This window comes from Globicephala melas, chromosome 8, assembly GCF_963455315.2.
Source record: "Globicephala melas chromosome 8, mGloMel1.2, whole genome shotgun sequence".
NCBI classification, from domain to species: Eukaryota; Metazoa; Chordata; class Mammalia; order Artiodactyla; family Delphinidae; genus Globicephala; species Globicephala melas.
In genome coordinates this window covers 58,414,663-58,437,670 of record NC_083321.1, presented here as the reverse complement: position 1 = coordinate 58,437,670, position 23,008 = coordinate 58,414,663, and the positions used below count along the sequence as shown (strand labels likewise).

Sequence of the window (23,008 nt, the reverse complement as noted above, 5' to 3'; positions counted from 1 at the left end):
TCTTTCCCAGAAACAACCCAACACACTTTTCTTCACAGCTCATTGGCAGGAGTTGTATCTCATGCCAAGCTCAGAACAGATCACTGAGAAAGGGAATGAGAATATCAATACTGGCTTGAGCTAGTCCTTTGGAAGAATGGATACTCAGTCAAAATCTGAACTGTGCTAGAATAGAAGATGGAAAAAATAGCTGTAGGGTAGAACTAACAATGTCGGCTATACATATTACCACAGAAGTCACTGCAGGATAGAGAAGACATTGTGTAATTGTCATGTTGATAATAGAACTGTAATGTACACATTTCTACTTCTTTTCTAGGTAAGATAATATCTGAGCTTAAATATTTATTTTAAAAGGTCAGTAGGAGAGGTTGAAAATCTTATTGGAAATAAGGAAAAATGATTATGACACATTTATTACCATGCAAGTATATTCACTACAACATATCTGTGAGACAAAAAAGAAAATTTGTTCAAGGTTAAAAATCTCATTTTTCATGCAAGGATTCTGTTATGCCTTTATTATTTCCTGTGAGTCTTCTATCTACTGCCTTTCTGAAGGAAATAAAAAATATTTTATGCTGAATAAAATATGCTAATATCTCTGTTGGCAATTCCCATTTTTTAGTTATATTACACACTGTTGCTATTGAAAGAGACAGAAGTTTTTCCATGTGCCTGATCTCTTTGCTATCTTCTTCGGGTCTCCTAGAGGCAGATGTGTTACAGTGGGAAGAGAATCGGAGGTGGTAGCAGATGATGCTCCTGAGAACATAAATGGGTGTAATCTCTTGGAAAACAATTTAGCAGCATGTATGTGGAGTCTAAACATGTTTATGTTCTTGCTAGTAATTTCAGTTTCAGCAGCACATCTTAAGGAAATAATAGGTTGAAGAGAATGACTTATATGTAAGGATTTTCACTGCACAGTTATTTATATTACAGAGTAAATTGGTCATGACCCAATTACATAAAAGTAAAAGATGGATTAACTATGGCACATCCATATAATAGAATACAATACTACTAATAAAAATGCAATGCATTAATATTTTATGCCATGGAAAGACATTCATAATAAATTATGTGAAAATGCTGGTTACAAACCTGCATGAACTAAAAAATTCCAATTTTGTGGGAAGAGATTGTATATGTCTGTGTGTGTATGTGTGTATGAGAGGGGGGAAATGACAGAAAAAAATATTTTTAACTTATAGTGGTTTTTCTATGACTGGTGGCTTATAATGTTTATGGGTTTATAGTATTTTATGAATATGTCCATTAATTTATATATATATACAAATATATACATGCTTATATATATATATAACATTTAATATATAAATGTATATGTTTTTGCATGTTACTCTGTGTGTATCTGTGTGTGCAATGCATTTTCTTTAAGAAAATGACACTGATTTGATGTTAGAAGAGCAGGATTTGGAAGCTGACCTTGTAACTTGGTAACAATCTGAATCCTTCTTTCTCCTCTTAAAGCACCAGGGTTGATCCAGCTGGATGGAAGCTGAGGGTCCGCATTGTGCTAGAGTCCTGAGTGGTGAGGGTTGAAGGGTAGAGTCCTCTGGTACCAAACAAGGGAGACAATGGGGTCAGGTGAATCAAACTAGGCCAGAGTTCACTAAGTGATACAAAGTCCAAGTGCGAGATAGTGTAAGAAAAAGGGCACAGCTCATGGGTCCAAATGTGGTAATAAAATTTGTAGTTTTAGAATTATGGAGTCAAAGCTTTTCTGAATAGATCAAACTTTGTAAGCACCAGATTAACACCTTTATTTTTCGCATTTCTTGTCCCTAACATCTTTCTAAGTTCCCACACCTCTCTGGAAGCCCTCTTTTACTGCGCAGGGAATTAATTCATTCACAATGTTCTTTGAATGTCTACTATGAAAATATAACACTGGAAAATATACACCATCCTTGAGATCATGGAATTCATCTCTCTAGGCTCTACCTTTCACTGTGAAAATTCCCTTTTGTTTGGTTTTCTTGTTGACTTTGGTCTAATTTCTCTCTTTCTGCCTAGTAATTTCTACCTGCCTTATTTGATTGCACATTTTCTTCAAATACTATGTTTTGATTATATCTTTTATTTATACACAGGTAGCACATAGGAAAATCAGACAGCAATCTAATGCTTGACTTAGGATCCTGTATGCTGGAGCAATACGAAGTTCTGAGTATGGAGAACTTATTTTTAAGAGGAGGCTGATGACGATAATAATAATGATAATACAGTATGGGTGAGACATTCTTCTACATGCTTTATTTATATTAATTAATTTGATCTTTACAGCAACTCTATGATATAGATACAGTTATTATCTTCATTTTATAGGTAGAAAGACTGAAATATAGAGTCTTGCCCAGGTCACAAAGTGTGTTACTGGTAGAACTGTAGTTCAAACCCACGTAGTCTGACTTCAGAGGTCACACATTCAACTCCTCTGTTACTGTATCTCCTTCAAACATCTGACCTCTCCTTGGCTTGGACACCTATGACAACTTTATTTTCTGATCTCTGTTGAACTCATCTGGAAGTCAAGTCACACTCTGGAAGTCCAGGTCACACTTTTGTATGTGTGAGATTTCAGCTCCCTTCACAGACGTTGAGGTTTTTCCATGTGGCCGACACTGTACTGGGCATTGAGAATAACAGTGCTGAATCAGACACAGCTGTTGACTTTGAGTTGTTCACATCTTAGGAGATAAAAGCAAATAATAATATATGTATTTTAAGAGTAAATATATGCTGGGTAAGTAAAATGTGACAGATACTGAACAATTAAAGAATATATTCATGACACAGAAGTATTAGAGGGAAACATTCACTGACTTAGAGAGTCTAATTTTACTAGTCTAGAGTCAAATCCATAAAGAGGGAGCCTTACTTTTTCATTCCTTGCATCTGTATCATAGTGTTTGGCACGCAGTAGATATTCAATAAATACCAAATGGTTAATTAAGTGAGGTAGAGTATTTTAATAATATTAATAGTTACCAGTTTTATTTATCATCACTTATTCTATATAACAACTGGGCTATATGCTTTATATAGATACTCTTTTAAACCATTGCAGTAACACTACCATGTAGTTAACTATTGTCTTCAGTTTTCCAGATTACAAATAGAAGCTCACAGAGATTATCTTAATCGAGGTCACATTGATGATAATATTATCAGGTTTGAAGCAAAAAGACTTGTTCTTAACCATTTGCATGATTGGTTTTTTTTTTTTTTAACATCTTTATTGGAGTATAATTGCTTTACAATGATGTGTTAGGTTCTGCTTTATAACAAAGTGAATCAACTATACATATATGCATGATTGTTTCTTAATTAGAAAGAATACATAGTAGAGTTCAACATAGTAGGTGCTCAATGTCTGTTTGTTTTCTTTCCATTCATTCATTTTCTTTTTAATTTAGCAAATGTTTATTGAGTGCCCACTATGTGATAGATTCTAGCTAATTTCTGTAGATACATCAATGAATAAAACAAAGAACATCCCTTTACCCTGTACTTATTAAGTTTATATTCTTCTCTTTTCCTTTATGCCCACAGCCAACACCCCTTTCCTTTTTTTTTTTTTTTTTGGTGTTCTTTTCCCAAGCACCTACTATTCAACTTGTCTTGTATCTCACTAGTTTAGCTCTTATTCTTTCTTATGCTACAGACACCTCATTTCCATCCTGTGCCACTTTATTATTTAATGTAAGTTGATCACTATATTTTGATTATAAATTTGGTAGTTGTAATCAATTCCACTGTTGCCATGCCTACTAGCTCTCTGGCCAGGGATAATCGTCATTAATTTTGCTTCTTTAAATCCCTCATTCATAGTCATGAGGCAAGGGAAATTCCTAAGTTCCTAACCCCCTGGGTATTTATGGGGAGAATTTCCAAGGTACTGAAATAGCATATTCATTTAAAATATGCATTGTATTCTGAACCATATTCCACTTCTAAGAATCTATCTTAAGAAAGATATTTGTTCTTAGAGTTACAAAAACACCATTTGCTTTCTGTTTGTCATTGCTTTCTGTGGTTTGCCTAGAACATCTTTGCCTTGCTCCAGGTTATGCAGATATTCTCTTATGTTTTCTACTAAAATTTTTATAATTCTAGCATTTTCATTTAGATATCTGATCCATCTTAAATTAATTTTGTATACCTGTAAGAAAAGTATGGAGTTTTGTTTTTTCTTTTCATACTGATAACCTATTGTTTAGCATCAATTACCAAAACTATTTTACTTTCAATTTGAATTGATTGGTGCCTTTGAGGAAATTATAAATGTGGATCAATTTATGGGTTCTCTATTTGGTTCCAATTTTATTTTCTACTTGTTGTACAAATACAAAACTATGTTGATTTCTGTAGCTTTATAGAAAGGACTGAAGTCAAGTAGTGTTTGTCCTACAGGTTCATCATTCCTTTTCACCTTTTTGGTCAATTCTATGTTATTTGCATTTCCCTATTCATTTTAGATTTAGATTAACAATTCCTATTAAAAATCCAGCAGTGATTATTATTGAGATTGCATTAAGTCTATAGATTAATTAGGTGTTATTTTTCATATTAACAATATTTTGCTTTCCTCCATGAACACTTTATCTCTGTCCTTTTACTTGGGTCTAATTTAACTAAGCAATCTTTTGTATTTTTCAGTGTAATAATTTTTCCCAGTCTTTGTTAAATTTATTTCATTGTACTTTAAACATTTTGAAGCTATCTTAAATGGAATTTTAAAAATATTTTCCAACTGTTTGTGGTTTCTGGTATCTAGAATACAATTGATCTTTTAAAAGTGAACTTTTATTCCAGAACTTTGTAAATTTGCTTATTAATTTTAGGAATTTCTTTGTTAATTTTTACGACTTTCTACATAAACAATCATGTCTGAGATTAAGGATTGTTTTAACACGTCCTTTCTCATCTATATACTTTTATTACTTTTTCTGTTTTCTGTCCCCTCCATATTATGTTAAATAGAAAGGATGAGAGAGAACCAAAACAACCCAAATGTTCACCAACAAGTGAATAGAAACATAATTTATGGTATATTCATATAATACAAAGCTACTTAGCAATAAAAATAAATGAACCGTTGATACATGCAATAATGTGCTTAAGTCTCAAAATCATTTAGGTCAGTAAAATAAGTCAGAAAAATGAATACATAATATATGAATTTATTTAGATAAAATTCTGGAAAATACAAACTCATCTATAGTGAAAGAAAGCATATTAGTGTTTGCCTGGTGATGGAAGGAATGGTGGACAGAGGAAAGCAGGATGCAGGAGATGCAAAGGGACACAAGAAACTTTGCAGGGAGGGGTGTGTGATACATTTATTTTCTTGATTGAGGTGATGGTTTCCACTGGTGATGTCAATTTTTTTCAGATTTTATACTTTAAATGTAATTTATTAAAAGTGAATTATAAATCATTATGGCTATAAAAATGTTTAAAAAATGTAAAAAAATAAACCCACCTGGAAATTAAAATCCTTCTTCTGAACAATTCTTGGGTAAAAAGAAAATGTAAGTTATTAAAACATATTACAATGCCTTTGTAAGTAAGTTATATAGTATGGGTACTTGATTAGACAGTCAGACTAATGGAATAAAATGGCAAGTCCAGAAATAGATACAACCATATTTAGAAATATAGTACGTGACAAATCTGATATCTCGATCACTGGGTAAAAATATAATTTTAATCGTTGTTAGGACAACTGAATAGCCATTTGGAAAAAAATACAATTAGATCCATTTCTCACACTATACCCAAGTATAAGCTTCAAACAAATCATAATTCTATGGGTATTCCATTAAAATATTTCATCTATCAATTTTATTCATTTCTATTGCTGAGTAATACACTAACAGGCCACGATTTAACTATTCTTCTGTTAATGTACATCAGAGGTGTTTCAACTTTTGATTATTAAAAATGAAGCTTCTGTAAACACTCATGTACAGGCCTTTCTGTGTACATAAGTCTTTGTTTTTCTGGGATATCCGGGAGTTCAATAACTGTGTCATATGGTAGCTATTAATCACTTACAAAGCTAATATGAAGGTTAAAGACAAAAGTGACTAAAAATAACTATAACTACAGCAATTAGTAAAGGTATACACAAAATAAAAAAAGATATAAAATGTGACATCAAAGTATAAAATGTGGGAGAAGGGGAGTAAAAGTGTATATAGTTCTGGAATGTGTTCAAACTTAACTTGCTATCAACTTAAAATAGACCTTTTTATGTATAAATAAATGATATAAGTGAGCCTGATGGTAACCACAAAGCAAAAATCTATAGTAAATACACAAAAATAATGAGACTGGAATCTAACTATAACACTAAAGAAAGTCATCAAACCACAAGGAAAGAAAACAAGAGGAGAAAGGAAGAGAGAATAACTGCAAAACAGCCAGAAAACAGTTACCAAAATGGCAGTAAGTATATACTTATCTATAATTACTTTAAATGAAAATGAACTTAATGATTCAATCAAAAAATATAAAGTAGCTGAATGGATTAAAAAGCAAAACCCATCTGTATGCTGCCTATAGGAGACTTCAGTTATAAGGATACACACAGACTGAAAGTGAAGGGATGGAAAAAGGTAGTGCATGCAAAAAGAAACCAGAAGAAAGCTGGGGTAGCTATACCTATATCAGAAAGCAGACTTTAAAATTAAGACTGTAATAAAAGACAAAAAGGGCATTACATAAAAGGTCAATCCAATAAGATATAACATGAACCTAATCATTAGGAAACATAAGGCAAATGCAAAATGGGAAATTTTTCCAAAGTTGGAAATTGGTTTATTAAGAAAAAAGAAGTGAATTCTTCAAAAATGTCATAAAAGCCAAAGAACAGCTATGGAATTTCCAGATTAAAGGAAACCAAAAAGATATGACAGTCAAATGCAACAGCTGACCCTAGGTTGGATACTCTCCTAGAGGGAGAAATGCTATAAAGAACATGCTTAGTTCAAGTGGCAAATTGGAAAATGAATAATATATTAGATTAAGCCTATATTAGTGTTAAATTTACTGAGGTTGATAAAAGTACTTGATTATATAGAGAAATATCACTACTCATAAAATGTATAGTGAAATAACCACTAAAGGGACATGATATATCTATATTATCCTCAAATGGCTCCTGTCTCTCTTTCTCTGTCTCTCTCTCTCTCTCTTTCTGTCTGTAGAACAAATTATAAAGCAGATAGACTAAATGTTAATGATAAATAAATCTAAGCAGAGGACATACAGGTATTTTGTATTATTCTTTTTCTTGTGACTTTCCTGCATGTTTGAAGTTATTCCCAAATTTTAAAAAGTTTTTTTTCAATTAAATACTTTCCATAGTTGCATAAATTAATAAAACTGAGCCCTGAAAAAGTTGTTAGCCATTGACTTTCCTGTTCTCTATGTTGCTGTCCTAATCTGAAAAATGGGGATAATATTATTATCCACCTCATGACGTTGTTGTGAAGGTTAAAAATATTAATAAATGCAGAAGATGCTTAGAAAGTGCCTGGTAAGTAGTAAGCACTCAATAAATACTAGCTTTCATTGTGTGCTTGCTGTGGTGGTGGTGGTAGTGATGGTTACTACCATTATCATTGTTAGAGACCAAAGCTTAGGGATCAAGAGACTTCATGCAGATCAGACTGACGCCTAGTACCTTGATTCTCATTCTGCTCTTTTCTACTGTGTGACATTTCTTGATTTGAGTTTGGTCTAATATTGCTAGTGGCAAACCCTGATTTGAAGGAAGATAATTCCAGCCTTTAATTCCTTTTGGCAGATATAGGACATGGTAAGCAATATATGTTCAAGGACAACTTCTGTTCTGGCTTTACAGATGTGTTGGTTCTAGAATCTGAAATAAAAGGGAATAGCTCCAAGTTCAGCAGTGCAACTTGCTAATATCATTTAGGGTACAGACCCTGAAAAGGCTTCTTTGTGTCTCATAGAGCCTTGCACAATTTTTTGGCAATTTTTTTAAAATCCGTAATTTATGGTTAACCCTTTATAGCTTACAAAGCATTTTCATGTGCACTTCAATAATTCACTCACAGCACAGGGCTTTCCTCATACTTGGCATTGGATTAATGATTAAGAAAAACCTGAGTTGGATTCTGCCTCTAGTCCCAAACATTTACACTTGTGACATGGAAGCCCTGATTTTGAAAGTACTTCATTAGTTTAAACCATCATAATTTGATTGTTATAAATCCAAGTCTGCATCTGATAGATTTCTACGGGATAAATGTTCTGAATTGCCTTCTAGGTAAGAGCCTACCCTGCTTAGGAAAATAACATGGAAAGTTTTTTGTTTGTTTGTTTTGTTTTTGCTTTTTTTAAAAAAAGTTTTTTAACTTAGGGACTCATCCGTTAGACTTTATGCTCAAGACATGGGAGCTTAAAGGGAAAAAAAATCAATTATAAATATAAAATGTTGAGTAGAGATATCTATTTTTGTTGTTGTTTATTAATTTCATTGCTTATGAGGAAAGCACTTGTCTCTATCTCAGGCTTGATCCCATCTCCTTTATTAGATTGATTGTTAATACTAGAGTGAGTTGTTCAGCCAGCATCCCCAGCAGCAAGGTCAGTGGACTGATTCTTCAGCGGGGAGGATGGGGTCCCGATAGAGGAGCCTGCTTCCTGCACGAGCATTTTAAGTATGCAGAACACATCAGCTCAGGCTGAAGCTGGCAGTTAGTGCACACACACACACACACACACACACACGTATACGCGCGCACGCGCGCGCGCACACACACACAAACACACACACACAGAGCGCAGCGCTTTCCCCTCAAGTGAGGCGGCGGCGTTAGTAACTGCAGTCCCAGAATCCTAGGCTGAGCGACCAGCGGCCACTGGCTGATTTGTTGGAGGAGCGCTGGAGCCCAGTTTCTGAGGGAGCCAGTGACACGCTGCTGTCACAGCTAGTGGCAGACGCAGACAGCTACTTCTTCCCCGCTGCTTCCCCAGCCCCTGGCAAGAGGGCATCCTCTTTCAAAAGCCAGGCAGCCCGAGGAAGATGCTCCTCCGTGCTGAGAGCGCTTCCTAGTCGCTTTCTCCTAACGTGGTGCCTGTGACCTCACCGTCCGCTTTCAGGTAGGCGCTTGCAATTTCTTGTTTTTAGGTAAGGGAAAACCTTCTCAATCACAGCATTTACTTTAACAAAGACTTTTTCACTATGGGAAGCAGCACAATAAGGTCTTGATAGTTAAGGAATGATTTTTCTGATTAAAGTTTAGATGCAGTTGGTAACTCTACTCTCTCCCCACCTTCACAAATCTTTTGCAAATATGGAACTCGGCTTCTACATTGAGCACGTGTGCATTTCTCAGCTTTTGAGTTGGTTGACAATTGTTATGCAACTCTGGGTGTGTAATTTAAAGACCTTTAAATATTTTCTTCTCCAGCGGTGAAAAACATACCTGTCTTCAAAAATAAAAGACAAGTGATTCAAACTCTTCCTCAGCATTTAACATTCAATGATGTAGACAGGAGTGAAAGTTGCTGAATCACAGAAGTTTGATATTCATGCAAATTGCTGTATTTGTGAGAGAAAGCCAGGAAGCAAATATCTTTTCATCTTTCTGAGCTCTTATACATATCAGTATAATGTGGCTTTGAAGTAGGGAAGTTTTGCATTGAGATAAGTCTGTCTGTTGTGATAAGGTGGGTAAATTAATTATTTGACAAGGTAAAGAATTCGCTGGAGGGGATTTCTTCTAAAATGAGCTAGGTTCTAGGATCGCATTCTTAGCTAACGGATCTATCATCATAAAACTCCAAACAAAAGTATGGTTTCTTGATTTGAGTATCCTTACCTTAGTGATGTTAATCTGCATGTTATTGCCCCTAACATTTCTTGACTTGTTTTGTTAGCCAAAATTCTAAATAAAAAAATTTAATAGAGAAAATTTTCAACATTTTATCATCTCCATCCCTTAATCTTTATTGTAACTGTTCCATGCATATCATCCCACAGGAAGTTTTGAGAGAATAATAGCTATCATTTGGGCATCTGAATTGAAATAATCATAAGGAAAATGTTTTTTAGGAGACAGGCATCCTATATGTCAGGCTCACAGTACCTCTGAGTTTTCATTGAGTTCAAAAGTGAGCTTTTAAAGGAGTTTGTGTATAAGCAGCAAATTAATCAGAGGATGTGGGTTTTTGTGACTGTTTTTACAGGCCAGCTTTGCATTCTGCTGCACTTGTAAAAGTTAGTGTCTTTTTTTCATTACCCTTCTGGGAAGTGCCTCTAAGCTACCGCATGTCTTGATGTCATGTCTGTCTTGATGTGGATGACCTCGCTTCTTATGTGGGAGCATGGCACGATTTTAGGCAGATATAGGAGTTATGCTTGAAAGTAAAGATAATCCACGGGCTCAGGAATTTTCAAGCTTGGACAGCCAGATACTGTCTCCTCTGATAACAATAAGGACCCTTTGAGAAAAAAAGAAAATCACACACACACAAAAACCAACCAGACAAAACACACACACACACCCCAAAATAACGTGTGTGAGGCTATCTGCTGCCTCTTTGGAAGGTAGAGGAAAGAAAGAAGAGTGGCCTCCTTCACTTGTCATTAATGTGTAATGCAGCTGATCCCTCTGAAGTTCTCAATAGAGATTTTCAGTCCTTGACAAATATTTAACATATATTTTCTGTCATTGCTTTTGGCTCCCATATCTATGGTTTTTACACTGGCTACTCTTAAAGTTATTTGGCAAAATAGATTCTATGTCTGCTATCTAGCAACAAACACACCAAGAAAGCACAATTTTACTTTTTGCTACTTCACACTTGGATTCATATTCAAACTTGGGATAAACCTGCTCATATTACTTTTTCCATGTTGCTTGTGGCAGCTGATGGCTCAACCCAAGGTATTGATATTACTCCTAGTAAAGTCAGGAGATCAGAAGCAGCAAGGGGGCTAAGGGCACATAATTCTTTTTTTCTTTTTTCATGTCAGGTGGGTGGTGTGTACTTGGAATGGAATCTTGGAGTGGGGGAGAGAACACTCTCTTTTTGTTTTTCTTTTGCCAATGATGCCCAATTCAGCAAGCAACGTGAGAGATCCAAAGATGTGATCTTAACCAGGCCTTCTGAGGAGGTGAAAGGTAATTTAATTCAGTTGTTGAGCTACTTTTTTCATTCTTGGTTTCCCTCAGGCCACCTTCTTTCTCATGTAGATTTGTGAAGCAGGTAAAGGGTTAGCCAGTTGCTTGCCCATTATGGATCACCATTCAGAGCTGTCTTTGCTGAGAGGGAATCAATTTCACTTTATTTGAAGCCAGAGGTGATGATCCTCCGTCACTGTTGGCTCCTGGTCACCAGCCTTCTTAATTTTAAAACACTTTTTTTTCCTCCTCTATATCTGACAGTCTTTCCTGGATAGCTTGGTGAATTAGTGTCTTGGGGAATTTTTAAAAGTAAAGCCCAGATGAACAGTATAGATTAATTCAAAGAAGTGGGTTAATGTTCAGTACTGTCATATCCCATACATTTCAATTCTCAGCAGTCAGTGGGGTAAGGTTGGTAGTGCCGTTCACAGGCATTTCCAAACATGCATGATGACTTTGCAGACCTATGCTGACCAAGGTAAAAGGAAGAGAAGGAAAAAAATACAAGCAAAACATAAGCTTTCATGAAATGCAAACAGGTGCTGAATAGAGAGAAAGCCATGTAGTTATACTCACAAGTTGATTTTCCCCAAATTGCCTTGGATTATACACTAGCTCTAACAATGGCATATTGTATGCACCCTTCAGGGCTGCACTGAGTGATAGCTGTAAATTAGAATGAAGAGAAGAAAATGCTCTACAGTTTCAATATTGAAGAGAATTAGGATCCAGATGGTAAAGCTTTTTATAGCAATACATTGGATGGTGTTACAAGCTTCTGTGGCTACTGTCCTATTATATTCTCTCTGCTAAAATGCAGTTTGGTGGAGAAATTGATTGCAAAGAGCCATCTTGCAAACCTAGGAAAGTGAATTTCCTCTCCATTTTAAATTTCCCATCTTTGTTGGCTTATTTTTATTTCCCTAATTCTTAACTTTTCTTCTGCTCAAATTCCAAATACAATCAAAAATACTGTGATTGTTTTTTTAATTTTAAAGTGGTACTTTCCTTTCTCTCTCTCACTCCTTTTTCACACTGGGTATCTTTCTCATATTATGAGTGTATTTGAAAAGTATATGAGGATGTTTGGACATGGATGTAGAATAGTTATTAAGTTTCCATCTGGCTTTCTAAATGTCTCTAGTCTAAGGACAACTCTTCTAATTACCCTGTCTCTGTAAAGACAATTCTCATGAGAGTTGATGGGGACTAGCACAGAAATTACCTTGTCAAGACTTTAATTTTGCTTTGAAGGGATCCTTTTTTCTCCTTTCTGTTCTCTCTGGTGAGAATCTCATTGCCTCCAATCTCTGGGACCACGGAGACATCTCTACTCAGGCATAAATATAGAGAGTGAGCCACCTAGTGGTGACGAAAAGTAATTTTGATATTCTTAGCGGAGCCTTCCAAGTTGATGGACCGGGCATGGCTAATTCTGTTATATTGCAAAAGTGTGTTGGTTTTGTGAAAACTTCCTTTAATGGTATTTTCTGCTTTCAAATCAATTGCTTGGTTACAATACAAATTTCTTCACTTTATGCTTCATAACCTGATATGACCTATCTCTTTTACCTCAAATTTTACTTCTTGTATGCATATATTTAAAAAATATGTTTGTTGTTTTTCATGTCTTTACTAATACATATTTTATACATACGTTATACATATTAAAGTATCAAGATACTTCAATAAAGGAAATACTTTATAAAGAAAGAAGTAAAATGACATGTTTCCCCAGGGTATTTACACTGCATTTTGAATAGCTTGTATATAAAAATAGGTTAATATATCTACATGTTTATGCTTGAGAAAATATTCTTATATCTTTGAAAATAAATATATGAAGAGGATAAGGGAAAAATGTATACATACACACATCAATGTATGCCTTTGTTTTATATCAAAATAGGGTTATTAGGCTTCATTTTCTACTTTTTAAGACTGACTTAGCTAATCAGTTGTCAAGTCTACAACAGCCCATGCCTTATTTCCTTATTCCTTTTCAGATTAGCTCTCTCTGTACTTCAGATCAGGACTTGCATTAGTATAGGAGGCTTATATGTTGGATGGAAACAACTCTTTGGAAAGGTTGTGACTGAGGGTATGCCTTTGTGAAATGGAATTCTCCAAATACATACAGAAGTGTGAAGGTACTGTGCAAATAAATAACATGATTATTCTAGGTGATTATTTTCATTTTAGAAGAATTGGGAGTAGGTGGGGGAGATCTTGTTAAACCAGAATTTGTTCTAATTGCATTTTACTCTGAGCAAAAAGAAAAACAAATTTGAGAAGTCCAATGGCAGGTAATTGGGCTAAATCTTTCAATCACAATTTAGCAATGGCGCTATTTAGAGAACATCCTGGCTGCGATCAAGGGTGTCAATTTGCTTTCTAGGTCTTAAATCCAGTCTCCTAGGCAGCCCCCGTCTTATCCATGCTGTTCTTCGACTCACTCACTTATTGGGGCACTCAGCCAAAATAAACTAATAAGTCTCTGTGTGCATTCTTTTAACACAAATAGCAGAAAGACATCGTTGTGAAAGTTTTCCTTCCAAGGAAGTTACCTATAGCTTGAAATAAGAATACAAACATAAATGAATGATTCCTGATTTAATTTCAAGAAGTTATGTAATGCTCCACTTGTTTGAGACTTAAATTCATTTATCTTATTCCATTTATTGTTCTTAAAGTAGAATGAGGTAGAATAAAATTGTTCTATTCATCAGGGGCCAACTCCTAAGTCATTGTGAGGAAATATAAAGAGCACATTAAAATAGTTTCAATATAACAGGTAATAACCTTGAATATTCCAGCCTTTAGAAAATTTCCACTAAGTTAGGTGTTCCTGAAAATTACTTAAAAGTTTGTGATTTATCTATGACTTTTCATTTGAGGCTTTTCCCGTGTGCATCAGTTGTGGGAAGTGCAATCTTGATTGGATTTTGTGTGATTTTTCTCAACCCAACATTCCTCTCCTTGTCTCTAAACTAGAACTCGGTGATGTGGGTTACTACATGCAGACAGTACTGTAATCATTTTAATATATTTCAAGATGATGGATAGTAAGCAACACGAGTATTCACGCATAAAACATAGGGAAAAAAGGAATAAAGAACCCTTTATTTCACATGACTTTAGGATATGAAGCATTGCAATGAAAACAACTCCCCTCACCCCCCATCCCAACACTCACTCTCTCTCTCTGTCTCTCTCCCTCCCTCCCATTTTTCTCCCATCCCTCCCTCCTTTCTTCTTTCCTTTTTTCTATTTTCTCCTACCAATCCAATATACTTATTTAACCTCCTAGTTTTCCATTTAAAGATCTAAAAATCCTCAGTCAACATTCACTCTCTGCATTGTGATGCATTTGGTTAATTATTTTCCACAATGTCCTTTAAATGTATGCAAATTAGACTTTTGATGAACTGGAATATTTTACAGATTCTCTGCATAAATCACACCAGGTTAAAAAAATCAACCTGTTTTAGCAGTAAGCTATTTTTGGACCTTCCTCACTTGCTTCAGAGACTGAGGACATCTCAGTGCTGCTGCCTTCCAGTATATGCCCTCAGGGGCAGGCGGCCTGCACACTTTTCAGAGAACATATTGTTCTGTTTACTCCTGACTTTAAAGGAAACTTATTATATTCATACTGTGTCAGTTGAAGCTGTGAATGAGCAGGTGTGGCAATGTAAACTCTCTTCTTCTCTAGGCTGGTTTTCCAAGGTAATGTTTATTTATGAATAGGTTTATGTATTTGCTTTTATAATAATATTTACTAGTATTATTATTATTTAATTAGTAACAATAATTTAGAAAACCATCCCACTCTTCTATCTATTCAGTGATCCAAAATGCATTCTTAAATGCGTATGCAGCATTCTTAAAGTGACTGTAAATTGTCATACTGAGAACTCAAGTAATAAGAAAGTGCTTAATAATTCTAAATAAAATCTGTCATTTAGGACAACTCAACTGTCTTATAACTGTGGCTAAAAAGACTGTCAGATCATTTTTCCTATTTTCTTTTCAAATACCCAGCAACAGTGACTATATCCTAAACTCATGGTCTTCCTTAATTTTAGGCCGAAAAATTTCCAATCCATTTTGTTCCTCAAAATGACTACTTTTAAAAATTTGGTCCTCCACTATTATCACTGTTTTCTGCATCCCTTATTATTCTCTTTGAATGTATCAACAATGTAAAAGCAATATTTCCAATATAAAATTGAAAATAATATGCCCAATGCTACTTCACATTCTTGGGCTTTTGCTTTACAGGGATTGGGTAGAAAATAGTTGCTTGGTGAATCCAAATAACAGTCTTGACTCCAGGGGTAGGGGATTTTGTGTTAACAGCTCTCTTAGCAGGCTCAGTCACGCCTGCTAAATGGTAAACTGATATCGTCCTTGATTCATGGACAATATAGGGTACCTAAGGAAGTACCAAGCCTTTAGCTCAGGTCTTGAGAAATAAAGTTAATCAGCAAGGAGAACAGGAAATGCCATACCAGTTTACAGACCCACAAGTTTGGGTGTGTCTCCATTTTAAGACTCCAGAAGAGAGTTATCTTGTGCACAGGGATGAGAATTTCACATCATTCTATCTGATCTCATTGACCACCTGGGCTCCTTATCCAGGTTTTCTTATGCTCACCACAGATTTCACATTTGTAGTAAAGGTGCGACCGACGTGTCTCAGATCTTCTGGACTACCCTTTCTTTTGGTTTTTGTTCAACAGATGAGTGTATCCTTCAATCACAGATTTAGGTAAAAAAAGAAAAACTACTGAGATGAAGATTAAAAGAACCTAAAGATTAAAACACCTAAAGTGGTACATCAACCACTCTCATTTACCTTTAAAATAGATATGGAGGTAAAACAAACAAACAAACAAACCACAAAGATTTAAGTAACAATTGCAATTTTGCCTTTGTTAACATCCCTGAGAAAAATCACTTTTCAACATTTAGAGTCCTTTCTATATTTTCTGCCTTATAATTTAGAGAAGAATAAGAATAACTTTCTCCTGTGTACAGCCATTTAATGCATACAAAACTTTCACAAGTGTTCTATAGGTTATGTCTCTTCCCTTCTGCAAATTTCTTGAGGTTAACAGCTGTTTCACATAGATCAGTGTTACCAAAAATCTTTACAATGATAAAAATTACCTGACATGCTTTTAAAAAATAGTAGCTTTCCAGTAACTGCCCATGGAAATTTTTCTCATTTAGGGTTTCAGAATGGTGTACGAGAATTAGTATTTTTATCTAATAATTTGTATAATCACAATCATGAAAGATTGGCAAACATTGAGAGAGGCTTTTGTGTGTTCCACTGTGCCTTGCACATAGTAGGCACTTTAAAAAAATTAACTAAATTATACCTTATTAGATCTTTCCTGATGATATCTTTTTAAACCTTGAATCAGTGATCCAAACTAATTAGCTTAGCCACTCTGCCCTGTGTCAGCAGTGAACTTAATAAGTGAGTCTTCTATGTCATCTGCATTTTTATCTATGATGTTGAACAGGGTGGAATTCAACAGCCTGCTGGGAGTCTCCCTCTAGTTTGGCAGTGAAGCAATAATTCATGTTAATTGTTGTCAGTGCTTAAACTACAAAGCTATCTAACAATGCATCCTCTATTCTGCATGCATTCATTCTGTTAGTAAGGATCTGTGTCAATTGAGACTTTGTCAAATCATTACTGAAATTATTATCTCTTAAAATAACTCCTAGGTAAGGTGATCTGAAAAAAAAGTTTTGTTCACACAATTTCTTATAAACCCATGTAGGCTTCTAATGCTCACTACCTCTTTTTTGGAATCTTTACAAACTCTGCATAATAATCCATTATAGAATTTTGTTGTAGGGTTGGTGGTAAACTTACAAATTCACTTCTCCTCATCATCAGTCTTCAGGAAACTCTCTTGTTCTCTGAGATTTTTGAATAATTACCAAGAGGGTTTTATTGTCACATCTGATGAGCACCATGCTTAATATGTGTTCTGTAACTACATCTCTACATCTTATTGGTGTTTATCAGGGGTCCCCAACCCCCGGGCCACAGACCAGTAGGGGTCCACGGCCTGTTAGGAACCAGGCCACACAGAACGAGGTAAGCAGTGGACGAGCAAGCAAAGCTTCATCTGCCGCTCCCCATCGCTCCCAGTCACTGGCATCACCTCCCGAACCATTGCCCGCATTACCCACTGAACCATCCCCCACCCACTGTCTGTGGAAAAATTGTCTTCCACGAAACCATTCCCTGGTGCCAAAAAGGTTGGGGACCGCTGGTTTATATCCAGGCTGCACTACAATTGTGTTACTGTTTATGGTATGAATGGATACTTTCTTTTTCCTTGAAATCAAAAATGTGTTGGGTAATTTGGTTTCTATCAGTTTTTATTGAAAATTACATCATTGGCCAAAGGAAGTTAACTCATCCTTCCATATACTTGTTTATATTATAAACATGCCTAAAGTAGCTTTTAAAAAATTATTTTTAGCTTTTTAGAGATTTCAGTGCAGTCTAGATTTTAGCCTTGATGAAAAAATTTACGTAGGTAATTTTATCTATTTAAATGTTTTTTTAATCCCTAGATCTGCATGAGTACTAAAAACCTGGACTTATGCCATCTATCATAAGTTCTTCAAGCATTTGCTCTGACAGTAAGTCAAGACCAAGGAATAAATAGCTTTAGGAAGCCTTGATATGAATACTATGTTTGATGAATGTAATATTATTTTATGCAAATTTGGGAACATTATAACATTCTTAGAGCGTAAGTTCAAAACTTAACTCCTATTTGCCTCTGACATTTTGCATTCGGGAGTGCATTTACAAAGACATCTTGAGACATAATCAGAATTAGTCAGAAAAACAAGTGTTAAAAGGTGAAATCATAATCGTTGACAAAAAAACAAAAATCACAATATATTGCCAATAGGAAAAAGTTAACATTTTTGTGAGTTTTTTTTTTTAAGTAAAATCATCTGAGTGAGAGGTAGCTGGTATTTGGATTTGTTTAAAAAAAAGCAGCCAAGGAACACGTTATGAATGACAGGATTCCAGAAATATAAAAATTACATACAGCAGGTGAATTTTATGGTCAATACCAGTAGATTGAGTAGTTTCTAAAAATTATATTATTTCATTTCTCCCTGTGGCTATTCCTTGGGGACAGGTGAGGAAATCTTCTTTAGGTTGATAAATATTTGATTTGTTTTCAGTTGTACTTTCAGTTTGCTGTAGGGAGGGAAGACTGAGAATGTGGTAGGGACGTATCAAGGGAGTATGAGTAACTGTTACATAGACTAAGAGCTTGAATATTATTTTGCCTGTGTAAAAACAGTTTTCTCTAAATCTGTCTCCTAGTATCAGGATTTCCTTCTCGGAAAATACAACTCAAAGCAACATAGTAAAACCATCAGCTTAACATGTTTTCATAAACTGTGGGAAGGGTATGGTAAATTTGGCTAATATTAAATACACTCTTCAGGGAACGTTGAAAGGCCACTGATACCCTGACTTTGGTGGCCACCGACATATTTGTTTCCCCTAATCTTATAAGAGAATCATAATTAGGAGCCTTTATTTAGGGAAGGCAAAGAGAAAAGGCACAAACGGTTCTGCATGATTCCCACATAAGGCCTATTTCATAGGAGCAGAGGGTGAGTGTGTCAGGGAAATGTCTTTCGCTTGCTTTCATTTTCATGTCTCTAGGTTGTGCGTAATTTAAAGCTCTTGCTTGGCTAAGCTTTTGTAGAGAAAAAAACATTAAATAAAATAGTGAGAGTTTAAAAAAAAAAAAAAGCAAACCCGAAGTTTAGAGAATGAAACTAAGATTGTGATTCAGAACTCAGTACCTGAATTGTTTTCCCTGCAGGCACAGAAGAAGTTGAGATCAGGGTCAGAATTCAGATGTATTACAGATGGTCAGAATAAAGTGCTCACACACATCCTGAGTCACAAGATGTGAAGCACTGAGCTAATATGACATCTGAAAGACAGCCTCGAGAGAGGTAATGTAGAGAGTCTACAAGGAACACGTAGGACTGCCTCACACAATCTTGATACTCAAGTTACTTTTTCTTTAAAAAATTCCTGTAAGAATAAAAAGCACAATGCCTCACCTTCCATTTTCTTTCCAGTTCACTGCATCTCTCCTCTGTCACCATGGTTTGCCATGTGAACTCCTGACCAGTCAAATGTGTCAGTGCAGGCAGAAATCAACAGAGGGAGGGCCAGTGTTTTTGGTTGTTTGGTTTCAACTTTACCTTTTTATGGTGGGTTCTGTGTTTAACATTTCATGAGTGTTGTCTATTTTCATCTTCAAACCAATCCCAGGAGATGAGGTCTATGATTATTTCCCTTTCAGAGGTGAGGAAATTGAGACCCTGGGAAGTTATGAAAAGGTCACAGAAATTCTAACCAGGAAACCTCAGCTTCATTGATAATTGGTGAGATATTTAGCCAGAATCTAGATTTTCCTTTATCCTTTGATCTGTCCCCAGCACACAATTTTTTAGCTTATACTATAGCAAGTGCAGCTAAGTGAATGCATACTTCTAAACTACCCCTAGACCTTTTTTCCTAGGGCCCATGAGAGGTAGTGGAGTGTGGTGTTTGATTTCAAAAATGTGGTTCATATCATGTTTCTATGTTCCAACTGGGTGATCTTTAAGTTACCTGACCTCTGTGTGTGGGTCAGTTTCCTGATTTGTAAAAATGGGACAATAGTGTCTTCCAGATTAAATGGGTCCACATGGGTATATAAAGCACTTAGAGTGGTGCTTGACACATAGTAAGTACTTTCTAAGTGTTAGGATAATTTTCTTCTGTTTTCATCTCAATAATTTAAAAAACATCTCATAACTTCCAGAGTTTTGTGTTTTCTTATTTCCCATTGTGTTTTATATAATTCTTTATTCTGTAGAGCACATGACATAGACGTGTGTTTTCCAATTCTGCAAGGGATGCTAGGGCTATAGAGAAGACTACAGCATGGTCCCTAAACTCAGGAGCTTGAACAAGTGACAAAATACTTGGAAAAAATGTGGCGGGTCTTAGAACTAACTAAGATACTATGGCAGTAAGTATCTGTTCTGCTGGAAGAAGGTTGCACAAAAGTTGCAACTATTGACCTTGGTTTTGATGGAGAAATTCACAAGGTCAAAAGTGTGTGTGAAGAGTGTTCCAGGCCCTAGGACCAATGCAACATTTATGGAGATATGTGAACAAATAGGTTTTTTTGTTTTGTTTTGTTTGTTTTTTTGGTCTTGTTTTGTTTTTGAGAATAGGTAGAGGATAAATACACGACAAAGATGAATATGAGCAAGGGTATGGTATTGCAAGAGGTGGGCAAGTGCCAAAATGCAGAGAAATTCTATCCCATAATAAAAGCGGTTTAGTGAATTTTTAAGCCAGAGAGGGACATAGTGCTCAAAGGTATCTCAAAGCAATAATGGACTGTGGCAACATTAATTGCAAGGATGGCAGAGATGTATCCAAAATGTATCATCTTCCTGCAATTAAAAATAATTGGATTTCATCTTACTGGAAAGAATAAAATGTTATTATTCTTTGTATGGGTACAGTTGTGATTCTCTATGTATGCTCCTAGGGATTCTCTATAGGGAAAGGGACTTTAAAGGAAGAATAATTTCGAACTGACAAAGAGTAAGACTCCTCCAAGGAGGTGTTACAAAATTCATCATTATGGTTACTCAGTGCCAGTGTGTGCAAGTGATAAATTATGCTACCCTTTTTAAATAGTAATTCCAACTATTATTATTATATAACTAATAACATTCCAACTTTATTCAGAGTCTGAAAATTGGTTCTGTGGATAGTGGGGCTCACTACTTCCCATGGCTATCCTGTTCTCTGCGGCATAATTTTTTAAACAATTATTAAAATTAAAGTAATATAAAAATATAATGTATTCTAGATGGCTAGAATGAGGCTGCAAAAGTAATAGAAGAGAATAAAAAATAGTCCATTTTTTACTTCCTAGATTGGCTAAAATTCCTGTTCCTTGGAAATTTGGTGACATCTACTTTATTTAATTTGGTGATGTCACATATTTACTGGGTTATCAAATTGACTAAATAACTTGCTTTCCCCTATATATGAAGGATTTCATCTCCACATTCTCTCTCATTTTCCTTTCCTCACCATTCATCTATTTATCTCTTTTGCCCTAAAAAACAAAATAGTCTCACTGAGTAGAAAAAAACTTTTCACTCAGAATTTGACCTGGCTGAGAATCCTGGATCCCTCATTGACTAGATGTGTGGCTTTAAAAAGTTAGTAAAAGTTCCTGGTTTACCATTTCCTTACCTTCAAAATACAGATAATATTTATGTCATAAGTTTGCTGTAAAAAAGAAATGAAATAGTACATTAATATAATTAATTGTCTACCTGAAATATCAGAAATATCCAAACATTAATTGGTCCTGGATCCTAATTATGATTTGCTTAAATATCCAGTGATGCTACAACTATTCATAATTTATGTTACCTTAGAAATTCTGAATTAAATTATCATAGACTTGGTCACTAAAATGAATTGATGAATTCTGTATATACTTAGGTTTAAAAAAGTAGTTTTATTTCAATGATAAGACTATTTTTTCCTGATGTCTTGGACTATGAACTCCTTGAGACATAGATATTGTCTTACTCATCTTCATATTCTCAAGGTGTGGCACCTTGACCAGGCTCATCCTAAGTGAAAAATGTATATTGAATGATTTTTTTAAAAACCGACATTAGAAAAAGCTATTTGGCCTTATTAAATCATATAGCATCTAAGCATGCTGTTCACCTCAATGACTAAACATTTAAAAATACAATTTATTTTTAAATCATATTTCACCACCATACCAAATAGATACAGATTAACTGTGTCATCTCTTTCAGTAACATTTTTTTTTTAAATTTTTATTTATTTATTTATTTATTTTTGTCTGTGTTGGGTCTTCGTGTCTGTGCGAGGGCTTTCTCTAGTTGCAGCAAGCGGGGGCCACTCTTCATCGCAGTGCACAGGCCTCTCGCTATTGCAGCCTCTTTTGTTGTGGAGCACAGCCTCCAGACACGCAGGCTCAGTAGTTGGGGCTCACGGGCCTAGTTGCTCCGCGCCATGTGGGATCCTCCCAGATCAGGGCTCGAACCCATGTCCCCTGCATTGGCAGGCAGATTCTCAACCACTGTGCCACCAGGGAAGCCCTTTCAGTAACATTTTTATGAGAAATTAAATTGAGCTATATATAGTAATCATTGGAAAACTATGTTTTTGTTGTTTCATTTTGTATTGTTTTCAGGCATGAGGCCAGATCTGCTGTCAGCTGTAGCTAAGGTTACATAAGATTCAGCCGTGTATAAAGATTTGAGACCAACTTTCTGCTTCATGGTATGATGAGAAATCAAGATACGATGGAATAGATCAACAATGACTCATTTCCAGATAATTTTAAGTTGAAAGTTAATCCTAGAAGTTCCAAAAATGTCTCTAGGCAGTGACATAGTAAATGGATTCTTCCATGAATGTTTTAAAGCTATATCCAAATTGCTCAATGAAGACCACAGAGTCATGTACATATAGAAACTAGTTTGCCTTACCTCCATTTAATAAATGCATTTGATACAGTTCAACAAATATTTTTATATCACCTACTACATGAAGATTCAGAATGTTTTTACCTTCTCACAAGCTGACTCTTGAGACCATTTATTTCTCTTATCTGTGCTTCAGATTTCTTATCAACAAAATGAAACAGTTGGAATAAATTAATTGA

The 23,008-nt window shown here is 35.2% G+C and overlaps 1 long non-coding RNA gene across 1 annotated transcript in view; it reads left to right on the top strand.

The window, feature by feature from the left end:
* The first annotated feature begins 8,938 nt into the window (after positions 1–8,938).
* The window catches only part of LOC132597763 (uncharacterized), a 2,174,902-nt gene continuing 2,160,832 nt past the window's right edge, over positions 8,939–23,008 (top strand). The window contains exon 1 of the long non-coding RNA XR_009565047.1: positions 8,939–9,168. This is a non-coding gene — a long non-coding RNA (uncharacterized lncRNA). The remainder of the gene's footprint in view (positions 9,169–23,008) is intronic.